Source organism: Triturus cristatus, chromosome 1_2, assembly GCF_964204655.1.
Source record: "Triturus cristatus chromosome 1_2, aTriCri1.1, whole genome shotgun sequence".
Taxonomy (NCBI): Eukaryota; Metazoa; Chordata; class Amphibia; order Caudata; family Salamandridae; genus Triturus; species Triturus cristatus.
This window is the reverse complement of record NC_140580.1, coordinates 461,476,873-461,489,629: the sequence shown is the minus strand read 5'-3', so window position 1 is coordinate 461,489,629 and position 12,757 is coordinate 461,476,873. Positions and strand designations below refer to the sequence as shown.

The 12,757-nt window shown below is 40.0% G+C and overlaps 1 protein-coding gene across 1 annotated transcript in view; it reads left to right on the top strand.

Annotated features, from left to right (window-relative positions):
- Positions 1 to 12,757, top strand: part of ADGRA1 (adhesion G protein-coupled receptor A1) — a 781,952-nt gene that overhangs the window by 761,943 nt on the left and 7,252 nt on the right. The gene's annotated exons all lie outside the window — the stretch shown is intronic.

Here is a 12,757-nt window from a genome sequence, read left to right as displayed (position 1 = left end):
AGCATTGAACATTGGAAAAACATATTAAAATAAATGATAATTCACTCCGGTGAGCGACTCCTCACCCGAAATCCATCTCAACTGCAGGAATCATCTGAAATCACGCTGAAATCCCATGTACTAAGATGTTAAACAAAGTCAGGTGAATGCAGTTCCGGAACGAAGACCAAACACAGAAGATGGAACCAGGATGACTTTCGTGGACAGTAAAGCAGCAAAGTGTACCAGCAGAGAAGGTAACAACTTGTTTCCTCTTCTACAATTTTAATTGCGCTCCAGAGTATTTTACAGAATAAGTTGCACATGAATGACTCACCAATAAGTGCCTGTTGAAAACAGCGCCTCAGACCGCAGCATGTCGACACCAACATCCAAAATGAAACTAGTTCACTGCGGTAAAATTAACTTTATTGTCCCGTAACATAGGAATGTGGTTGTCAAAACGTGAGTCATGCTAAATATTGCCCGATAGCTCAGGATGATGCCAAACGTAAGATGGCGGCACGCACTGGTGACGCCGCACTGGGTGGCTCCTGGCATCACCGTGCATCAAAACCACCACCAGAGCACATATCCATGATGGAGCAACGACGTCACAGAAGAACCAGAGGACAAATAGCGCGTGACAATTTTAAAATGAAAGGCAGCGGCGGTTAAAATGAAGAGGGCAAAGAATTTGCTGAAAAATGTAAAAACACTGGAAAATGCATCAAAACTAAATTTTCTCTGAGGTACAGGTATGTCACTGCGAGGTTTACGCAGAGCCAGCAGGACAGTAAAGGCACACGTCATCAGCAGGACATCAGGCTGGAAATAGGCAGAGAGATAGACACTTGAAAAATCAAGACACAGGCTGAAAGTACCTTGCAGATCATAAATAGATGAAGTATGAAACCGCAGAATAAGGATCCAAGGCAGCTGGAGGAGTAAAATCAGTGTTCAAGGGGAGTTGCCAAGTAGAGTTGAAAGTAGGCAGGCAGGCAGAAAACTGAGATACACAGCTGTCATCACGGTAGCAGGAAGAGTAAATGTGCAGAAAGTAGCACACAGCTGAAATCACACAGCAGATTTAAAAGAGCAGGAACTGGCACGTTTGGGAAGAGGGTGACGATGGAGAGGTCACTGGTGGGGCTCTCAGGGGTGCCAGTATGCTATAAATATATGTATCAGGAAATTTTGAAATGTTCTTTACCTTGTCTTGAAATTCCTAGGTTGTAGTTTCAAGGGATACTTGTAGTTGGCTTGTAGTTTCAAAAAATTCTTGAAGTTGCCTTGTAACGTCTTCAGAATTCAAAATTTGTAATCCATCAGGTACACGTAGGTGATCCCAGATCGCCCCCAAATGTTGTAATATAAATTATGTCCATTGATGCCGAGGTGTATATCAAATGAAGATGGTTTATTGATGAAGATTGTAGATGGTAAGATCAGCATGTAGATAATTGTGAGCCCCACCAGGAGCAGCTCCCTTGCTGCTCAGCCCATACTCCCAACTGACACTCATCCACCAGGCATCCCCAACATTCCATTACATCACATATACCAGCATTCCACAACACATCCACTCACAACACATGCACTCTGGCTGAGAAGCAAGACAGGGAATTAGGAAAGATGCATGGCAACGAATACAAGATACCACATTTACCTTGTTTAATGGAACGAATAGCAGTAGAAATGTCCTGAATCTGAATATCCTGTTCCAACAGAGATAAATCTAAGTAAGGATGTGAAGGTGCAGAAATGGAGGATAAATAAATAGAGGCATCATGTGTTTCCGAATGAACCTCTTGGGAATAAAGGGTTTGAGAACATTTTGTAAATTCTAAAAGAATATCCTCACTTTTATAAAGAGTTTGATTGGACGAAGATAGGATTGAATCAATAACAGTACGTTCTTTCTTGATTTTTAGATAATTCGCAAGACGTTTCCCTGATTATTTCTGACCACCATAGTATTTTGCACTAGCCTTGAGTAGAAAAGAATTATCATTGTTGGTAGAGATTCGATTGAATTGAAATGTGGCCTGTAGTAGATCATTCAAGGTTTTTGTAGGTTGGGATTTATAATGAGAATGTTCTAGTGCCTTAATCTGTGAGGTGAGAGTCTTTAATTTTTTTGCAGCTGATTTCCGTTTTTGAGAAACAAATTTAATAATAAAGTCCTAAGAGGTGGCTTTAAAGGTGTCCCAAACAATTTGAGGTGTAATCCCAGGAGTTTCATTTTCCTTGAAAAAAGTATGGGCAAAATGTTCAAAGGTACATGTGAATTGTGAGTGTGACAGAAGAGCATTATTAAACCTCCAATGTCGGGTTCCCTCAGGAGGAGGAAGAAATTCTAGATCTAAAGTTACTGGAGCATGGTCACAGATCAATATAGATCCTATATCAGAATTAATAACTCTTTGAGCAAGATTATTGAAAATCAAAATATAGTCTAACCTAGATTTGGAAAAGTGGGCAGGAGAAAAGAAAGTATACTCTTGGGGAGTTGGGATTACATAATCTCCAAGCATCGACAAGAGATCTTTTGGAAAGGGTTGATGTAAATTGACAATGCATGGCAGAAGGTATAAATTTGGCTTTAGAGTGTCTGTCTAGGATAGGATCATAAACCATATTGCAGTCACCACCCACGATCGAATAATCGTCAACTTAGATAATACTCCTGGCCAAAAAGATTTATCAGGTGCAGTAGGTGCATACAAATTTACAATAGTTATTGGAATCTTATCAACAAGTAAAGAGACAGAAACCCATCTGCCATCACAATCCACATCTTGAGTAAGCATTTGTTTATTAAGACGTTTGTGACATAAGATAGCCACCCCATTACGTTTTCCTGACCCCGGAGAGGCGAAGACCTGACCAACCCATTGACGCTTTAGCTTAGCTATTTCTTCAACAACAATATGTATTTCTTGCAACAAAACAAGGTCTCTTTTTAAAAAGGACAGATGAGATAAAACCCTATGACATTTTGTAGGAGAACCTAAACCTTTAACATTCCATGAAATTATTCTTAAAGTCATTTATCATGTAACATTAACTTAAGAACATTACCATATATGAGAATAGCAGTAATTGGTGCATTATCAGAACAATAGGAAAAATAGAATAATAGATAACTGGGAAACACTGAAAGTAAGATGAAGAGATTTGCAAATAGGAAGAAGAAAAGAAATAGACGGTAAAGGATGGAAAAAGATGAAAAAAGGAATGATATGAACATCTAGTTTTAAGAGGCATTAGACCGAGGAAAATATATAAGAAAAGGATAAGGATAGTTGATAAGGACCATTGTAGGAAAAGAGAAAGTGTAGAAAAGAGAGAAGGAAAACACACAAAGAAGAGGACTATAGAAACAAAATGACACCAAAACCATGTATGGGATACAAAAAATGGCATACCAAAAAACACACAATGAGGTTGAGGGTAGTGGAGCCACAAGGAGGGATGGTACATCAACCAGAACTCCATTGACAAGAACGGGAGGAGAACAAAATATCATCAGACGAACTGGTAATCACATGAATGAATATGAGGAAGTTGAACCTAATGAAAAAGGAATAAAATAAGATATGTATATAGTAACAAATACATTATACAAACCAACAATCATAACATTTTAGTGAGGTTAAAAACATAGCAACATTAAACAGCGGATCTTGAAATGTCCATGTCCTCCTGACTGCAATTTGAAAGAATCTTTGAAGTAGGCAGGGATCCTCATATGATGTAGTCTTATTTTTATATGTGACCTTAAAGAGATAGGGATGGATAAGGCCAAATCTAGAATTGATATCTCGTAGTGCCGGTCTCATGTCCAAAACTTCCTTCCTCTATCTGCTGTGGCTTTGGCATAATCTTTTGAGAAGAAAAGATTGGAACCCTGCCACGAGATTCTTACTTTGGCTTTAGCGGCTTGGAAAACTAGCAGCAGATCTGAATATTCCAAAAAGTACAGTATCACTACTCGCGGTTTAGTTGATGAACCTGTCGAGTGAGAGATATGTCCCAAGCGATGAGCACGTTAGATATTCAAAGGTGGAGAGTTGGGGATGTCTAACAGTTTTGAAAAAAGGAGCGCGGATTTGTACCTTCAAGTCCCTCTATCAAGCCATAAATGCGAAGGTTATTGGCCTGTTGCGATTTTCAAGGTTTCCAACCTGCTTCTGGAGACTTGAAATCTGTAACTGCATTGAGGGAACTTGAACCACAGTAGACTGAAATGATTCCACTTTACTCTCCAATTGAACCACACTACTCTCTATATGAGACCATTTATCGTTTAACTGATGAAGACGTATATTAGTCTCCTCCATATAAGGCTTAAGAGCTGGAATTTCTTCTAGAATTAACTCAATTGAAATAGGGGGAGGAGATACTGTTGGTGAGGGAGGATCTTGTTTCACCCTATTCACAGGTGATTGAGTCGATGTGCCCAGTGGTTTCAATAAAACTTTAGAAGTAGGCAATAAAACATTAGAGACAGGTGGGTTTAATGAGATCTGGTCTGACTCAGCCATATTCTCCTGAAGAACAGTGAAAGGATTGTAATCCACCACCCAAGAAGAAGACATTACCTTGGAACGTTTAGTAGATTTTGTTCTCCCCATATATAAAGGTCACAAAATAGTAGAAATGAAAATATTTGAGGAGAAGTTTTGCCATATATTTGATCTCCATATACAAACATCCAAGGAAGGCAAAAATAACAGAGGAAAATAAACATGCCTCAAAAATCATTCAGGAGGAGTATAATTAGGGCTCCCTGTTTTCCGTTTTTACTGATTTTTACAGATAAATACAGACAGAAAACTATTTATATTCCTGTCTGTATTTATTTTTAAATACAGATAAATACGGAAAATAGGCCTTCTTGGATGAGTTTTTTCTACTGTCAATCATGAGTGCCAGGTCAGTAGTTGTACCGATTTCTTAATTAAGAGCAGTTCTACAGTTATTTATGCTATTCTACAATGCAAGTGTTTTCAGACCACGCGATTGCACTGTATACCGTTGAAACCATTAGGACATTGAAATGCGAGTATACATTTACACTTTAAATAAATGTGGAAAAATACCTATTGCCGCTTCATTTCTACATTAAACACAAAATAAAAATGGATAAATACAGAAAAATTGAGCAAGAAATAAATATGGATAAATACAGACGGAAATGTTGAAAAAATAAATACCATAAAACCGGGAGCCCTAAGTATAATAAATGTGGTAGAAAGAATTCACCTTAAGAAGTATGAAGAAAATAAAATAAATTCAGATTGTCATGTCATTGAAAAAACCAAGCTGCCTCATTCTGTGAGGAAAATCGTCGCTCGCAGCAAAACAAAATGGCTGCCGCGAGTCTCAATGCACTCACCCCGGCACGTCAAAAGCAAAACATACAAGCCGCTTACCGAGGGAACCTCACAAAGCAGATCAAAATATGCACGACATCTTCAACAAAGCAGCGACTGTCCTCCAAGCCGTTTGTTGTGGTGCAAAATGCCGAAATAAGGAAGAAGCTCCCGCTTCGTCACAGAGCTCACGGTAGAGCGGCCATCCCTGACGCCATCCAAGCCACAACCCCAGGTATACCCCCATTTCTAACAATAACAAAGATGAAGATGAGTAAAAAGTGAATTAAGGGAATGTATTTCACCTCAGAGTTCTAATTGGCATCATGGACAGATCAAGATTAGCTCTCATGTCTATTTGATGTCATACAGAACCCATCAGTAAAAAAATAAATCCCCAGTATTTCACTGTTTACCAAATATATATGCTATAGGCTTAAGAAATAGTTGTGAGGGTATCTCTAGGTTGTCAGTTGCACAGCAGCCTTCCTTTAATATGTGTCAGTAGAATGGTAGCTTTTTGACTCCAGGTAACATCTGTGAGGTCTTCTGTTGGATGCCAGTGAAAATGCAGTTTATTATTTTCCATTAAAAGTTTAATGTAGATTTATAAATAATATAGATTTATACATATATACATATAAGTTTAAAGGTTTTTTTTTTTACTGTAATATCTCAAATATTACTGAAGGGATTAACACCAATCTAATGAACACCCACTTTCTCAGGACATTTTTGCATTCATGTTTAATTTGACGCAAATCCGCTCAGCCATTTCGACAGAAGTTGTGAGCAAAATTGCCTATAGGAGCTAAAGTGAGAAAATACGTTTTTTTTAACCAACCTCCCTTTAACTTTTTTTTCCCTGCATGGATATGCACATACATAAACATAGCAATCCAACTAAGCTAATAATTTGCCATATTTTGTGTAAATCCATTCACAAGGCCAACAGTTATGGGGAAATTGAAAATGCTCTTTGTATGAAATTGTATCTGAACTGTAACAACATAGTGGCTACTGCTACTGTGTATTATACAGTATATATGCAGATGCGTAGAATGTAATATTCTGTTTATTACCATTATTGAGTGTGCAGAGAGGCCATGACTTTCAAGAGCTAAAACCCAGAGATTTTCATCCCCAACCTCAACAATGGTAAAAGTAGCATATTACATGCTTTTTACCTGAATGTATGGCTTATGCATGCTGTGTTTTTTTTTTACATAAAATGGTTATAGAGCGCAATACCTCAGTGAGTCCCTTGAAGTATTTATTTTCTGCATTGAGAGGGAGGAGCTCTGGAGGTTTCAGCGGGACAAACTCGCGCATTCAGCCTAATTCTCGACTGAGAAGGCTTGGCTCTCGACATCGAGTTGGTCTTCTTCTGGAGTGTTTTACCAAAACTTTGTAGAAAGTTCCCAAACTTTCATAACTTCTTCTTGGTTGTTTCCTTTGCATTGAAAAGTGTTCAGCAGCACCAGCCAAGGGTTTGGAAGCTCTGCATTGCCTCTTAGGGTGTGAGACTTAATCTCCCACAATGCACCTGTGCAGTCCAGGAAAATCCAGCTGTACTTGGTCAGCTGGAACAGTCTTCTCTTTGTCTGCTGCAGATGGCTTCTTTCAGCACTTTTCTACCTGTTGCTGCTCAGGGAGTCCACTCCTTTTCCCTGAATCAGGTACAGTTATTTCTTTGTGGAGCTTTGAGAGTGCAACAGGTGCAGTCCTTCTGATAATAAGTCTTCTGTGGTGCAGCAGGACAGTCCTTCTTCTTCAGTTGTTTCAGTCAGTGTTCTGCAGAGTTCCTGCAGACCTTCCATATTTATTCCCTCATCTGGGTTGGCAAGAGGAGGTATACTCCAACCAATAAGGGTAAAATTGCCACCTTCTGCTATGACCACTTCCTGTAGTGTGTGGCATATATTTGACCCAGAATGCACTGTTCTTACAAATATCAAAATGGAGAAATTCTCTCCTTGGAGGGTATATCAGTGTAACCCAGTCTAGAGGTGTGGCTAAAATTTGACTACACTCCTATTGCAGCCCCTCTCCTAATCTAATCAACCGGGCTTCCATCTGGCTGGGGATCAAGGAGGTGGGGGCTGGCCTGAGTCCCGTGACATCTGTTCTCCTACCTTTGAAGTCCAGCTTATCTCTCCAGCCCCCTTCCTCTCCCTGGCCTCTCCAGGAAGCAGATCTCCTGACACCAAATAGCTATATTGTTGCAGCACCAGGCCTCTTCACACCTACTCAGATGGCAGCTTGGCTCACGCTGACTAACCACAAGAGGTTGCTACAGGGCAGCTTTAGGGAAACTCAGGCCAGTACGTTGTAAATCTGCTTTCCTGTAGTAGTTAAATAAAAAATAAAACTGACCTTGGCAAGTTGTTGGATATATTGTACCCATAATGTTGATACTTTGAACCATATTTCTAGCTAACTCCAACCAAAAGTTAGACTTTATTAAGTCTACTCAAGCTTCTCCATGTGAACCAATAGGGCTAGCAGCACTACAATAGGGGAAAACTCCTGTGCCTGTTTTTACCGTCAGGGCATATCAAATATTTTTCTATTGTCCCTTCTTTTTAAAACAAAGCACCCTACCATTGGGGCACCTAGGGCAGACCTTAAGGGTGACTTATATGTAATAAAAAGGTAGTTGTGGACTTTGGAAGAACTTTTTTTAATTACCAAGTTGAATTACAACACAGTTTTATTTTAAAAACAACCTACAAGTCAGGCATGGCTTTAAAATGACATTGGCCACCACAGCAGGGATGTCCTAACTCACTGTCAATGTAACAAAGTCCTTAACTCATTGATTGAATAGTCTATATGGTGCACATAACTCCAAAGACGAGCTTCCCACAATACCTTACCCAAAAATGTAAACTTTCCGAGGGACTTTGTGCACTTCGGAGTTCTGAATCTTTTCTTCATGACCATCACACAATTATCACACTGTGCCATAGTGTGCCTAAGATTGTGCCCTCAAGATCTGTAACTTTACCCATCTAAACAAATTCCTCTCTCACTGCATACAAAAAAGATCTAAAAGGCATCTATTTGTCAGACATGTGCCATCTAGCCCTATGTAAATGTGCTTTCTAAATATTATACTTAATCCTCCCCATATTTTTCTTCTTTTCAAGTTTATGGCACCTCTGATACTTGAAACAATGTACATCCACGAGGGAAATTCCAACTGGACACACAGACAGGATATCAATATGTAAATACTGTGTACATTAGTTCCAGATAGAACGCATACATGTATGTACACTCAATATTAATTTACTAACTAAGGGCCTCATTATAATGGCCGATGGACCGCCACTGACAGGCTGTCGGTGGTGGTCCCTCGGCCATCGTAACAGGAATCTCTGTCCGCCATACTACAATGGCTTCTGGACGGGTGGCAGTCGGAAACACCAACAGCCGCGGTCCCGACAGGCGGTCTTCATCCGACCACCTGCCGGACTTCCCAGTACTCCCAGAATGGCAGCGGCGCCTGTCAGGCACCACCGTAGAGATTACAATATTCCTTTCTGGCAGTCAATCTGCAGCAATCAAACCACAGCAAAACGACAGGCGGAAATGGATTTCGGGGCCCGTAGCAGGCCACCCTAACCCTCTTGGGTCAGGGACATAGGCCCTGGGGGCACCTGTAGTGCCCCCCCACACCATGTGGTAGGCACTGCCATGCAGTGTGGGGATATGTGTGGGGTGTCTGTTTTATCTTGCAGTGGCTGCTGCAGAGCGCAGCACCCGCCGCAATACAAAACATGGCAATGCGACCGCCACGGTGGCTGTCACATCCTAATTTGCCCTGTGGGACCACAGCCTTGTGGGTGGGGGGTCCTAAATACCATTGGACGGCGGACGGAAGAAAGTCCGTCCACCGTCCTAATAACCCTCTAAGTTGTCAATATTTTTCTTTGTTCCTTTTTATATGGGTCTGATACCCTTTGGTCTGGTCAGCACTACATAAAACCACACAAATAAAACAAATAAAATAGCAAGACAGCTCACTGGAAGTTCCTACTTTTATAGTAGGCATGTTTTGGCTTTGTAATCTTAAGCCAATTAGACCTTGACATGGGGCGTATCAACTTTCCCATACAATTGATCATTGTGACAGTGCATTCTTTGTGATGAACCAATGGCAAAAATTAGAAGAGGGCAACAGTCAGCAGACTCAAAATTATATCTTATCAATTGTGTCAAATCGGTTAAAAACCATAGTCAGGGGGTGCAGACTGCATATCAAATGTGCTTTTCTTTCCACTAACCATACCATCATATCATTTGCTTCAGCTGGCTCCTTTAGGGTTTAATTGATTATTCATTGCAAAATTCTGTTTTGGTCATTGTATTACTGGAACAGACAATCATGGCATTACCACAAATTATCGATTAGATGCAAAGTAACATGCAGAATGACTGTCAACATTTTTTCAACAATAAACGTTGCCATGTTAGGTTCATCTTTTTGTGCAGCCAAGGTTTTGCAATCCATCAGGCAGCCTTTCTTTATTTGTAACAAAATTATATCAATTTATTGTAAATAGCAAAATCATAACCAAAGAGTGATTGCAAGTTGGGGATGCACCTCTGGTTCATAGTATTGACACTTGAACTAAGCATTATCAATTATTTGTACATTTCAAAATGCGGATTATCATTTCTTTGATCATTTCAAACCCTTGAGTTGCTTGGGTCATTTGTGTTGATCATTCAAAGTTTATTTTTTATTTTTTTGGGACTGCAGTTTGGTCTAACACTGCAGCAAATGTACACTACAATACTCCAGTAAACTCATTGAGGGTGTGTGTTTGCTTTCTAGTAGTGGAAACAAGTGGGTACCTTCAAGAAACAAAGCATCTATCTCGAAAATAAACATGTGTAAAAAATCTTCTTAGCTCTGTTCCACCTAAATGGATTTAGGGAATCAACTTGGTCAAACATCTGCTAATTTTAATAATTATGATTCTGGGTATGCCTTAATATTAAGAATGCCTACAGACTTATCCTTCACCATTAGTCATCTGATCTAAAGGTCAACTCCAGGGCTCCTATTATCGTTTTCTGAATATCTGTTTTAATGGTATTTCTACAAATAAATGGCTAAATAGGTACAGGAAGTTTTTTTTCAAGACAATTCTGAAATTAGCAGGGGATCCTAGAAACATCTTCTTGAAAACAATGTCAATTTTGAAGCAACTGAAATGTGGTCATTGTTACCCCACTACTACGGTCATGCTCCTGGAAAAGGCTGACGCAGTTTCAAAACCTTTCTTTCTCTAGGCAGGTTCAGGGCACCAGTTTAAATTGTAGTGGAACAAATTTCTGGTTGCCCTGTCTTTACGAAACTTTACATTTTCAATTGGAACCATCATCCTCCTTCAGGATAGCTAAGGCCATTTTTCAAGTTTGATGTTTTCAACATATTCCATTAAATGTTATAATTACTTTACAGCTGGGAAAATGTGTTCCCATTATATTTTTACTTGAAGTAAACTCCCTTTTATTCACTATTGCTTTACTTCATTTATTCAACTTTATATATTTTCATTCTTAGAAAATCCCCAATTGAATACATAATATTGTCATTAGCCTGCACAGTGTCCAAATTATAGCAATCCCAAGTGGAACTCCATTGCTTAAGAGTATTAAATCACAAGTATTTTTACGAAGGGAAGAGTGCTTTTGGGTCCTTTATAGCACTAATACATCAATTAAATACATTTTTGTGAGTTAACGTAATGTATTCATATTATAAAGTATGTATCCACATAATATAGTCAATATACTCTGTGGAGTGTTACAGGCTTTGGTACATTTATCATATTAAAAATGTCATTTGTGTGTATTAGTGAAACCAACTTATCGAGATCTGAATCAGAGAATATTAAGCTGCAATGTGTGGTTAAAGTACTTTAATCTAACTGCAATTCCATCTGTCACTTATTTCGTAGCTTCTTTGTAATTCCTTCATCAATTTGTAATTCTTTCTATTATAATTGTAATTCTCATTTATAATCTCATTTGTAATTGCACTTCAACTCATGCCAGTTTGTGATTTTCTTTATTTTCATTTCTGTTCTTGCTTTTCTTGAAACACCCAATAAAAAGTATTTGAGTAAAAAGTACTATTTTCTCAAGTGAACGGTATATGAAGGGCTATAGCCTTCATGATTCAAACATCATTATGGATAGCATTAGCTCTGTTCTTGTCCCTTCCTGTACATTAACAAACTTTTTTTTTTTAATCCATTTTGTCACTTTCATGTGTGCTGCATGAAGCTGCACACATGAAAGAGTCAGAATGGCATTTCTATGATTGCTTATGTGCCGGAAGGGACACCTTCCTACATATAAACAATCCTCCCCTGCACACAGACACCCTTGCACTCTAGTGAAAGGGTGCCTGCATTGGCACTAAGTTGCTAAACTTAGCGCCATCGCAGGGGGAAACGCAAGGCTGCACCACATTCTTGTAAGTGCAGCCTTTCGTTTCAGAAGTGGAGGAGTGAGACGTTAAGCCAGGAACGCTGATGCCTCTCTCCTCCACTTCCTTGTACATATCCCCCAAAAGGCTTTGCTATGCTCAGAGCTTTCTCCCAGCACCTGGGCCGCATATTCATAGTTTCATAGGGGCAGATTTACAAGCCCCTTGCGACAGTTCTACGCCACCGTTGCGTCACTTTTGTGATGCAGCAACGGCATAAACAATGCGCCACTATGCGACATATTTACAACGTGACACATCTAGTGAGATGTGTCACGTTGTAAAGCCCTTCGCTACATTATACGTGCGTCAGGTAGAATGTATGCAGGGTGGGCGTTCCGTCGCAAGGAAGCCCCGTAAAGTGACTCAGTGAAATCTACAAGATTTCACTGAGTCACTTTTACGTCCCAGTAGCGTCAGATCCTTACGCCTGCTTGAAGCAGGCGTAAGGAGTGACGCAGCATATAAGGTATAGGGCACCCCTGAGCAGTGCTGGAGTTGCGTCGCGCTTGCGACACAACTCCAGCACTGCCTAACCCTTACGGCAACAGATGCGTCACGCATCTGTCAATCCGTGCGCCATGGTGCGCCGCATTGTAAATGCGGCGCATCCATGGTGGCGCAGGGGGACTTTTGAGTCACGCAAAATAACTGGCGCATCCCTGCTAATATGCAGGGATGCGCCAGTTATTGTAAATCTGCCCCATAATTTTTACCTTCAGGCTTTTGCTGACAATCCTGACCGGTGTGATTGCCATGAGAAGAACTGTCCTAAAGAGAGTGGACCTTCCGATGTACATTGACCGATGGCCAACTGAGTTAGATGAGGGACCACTGCCAGAAAAGTAGCACTTTGCCTCTGTAATCTAAACGAGGGAGGCAAACC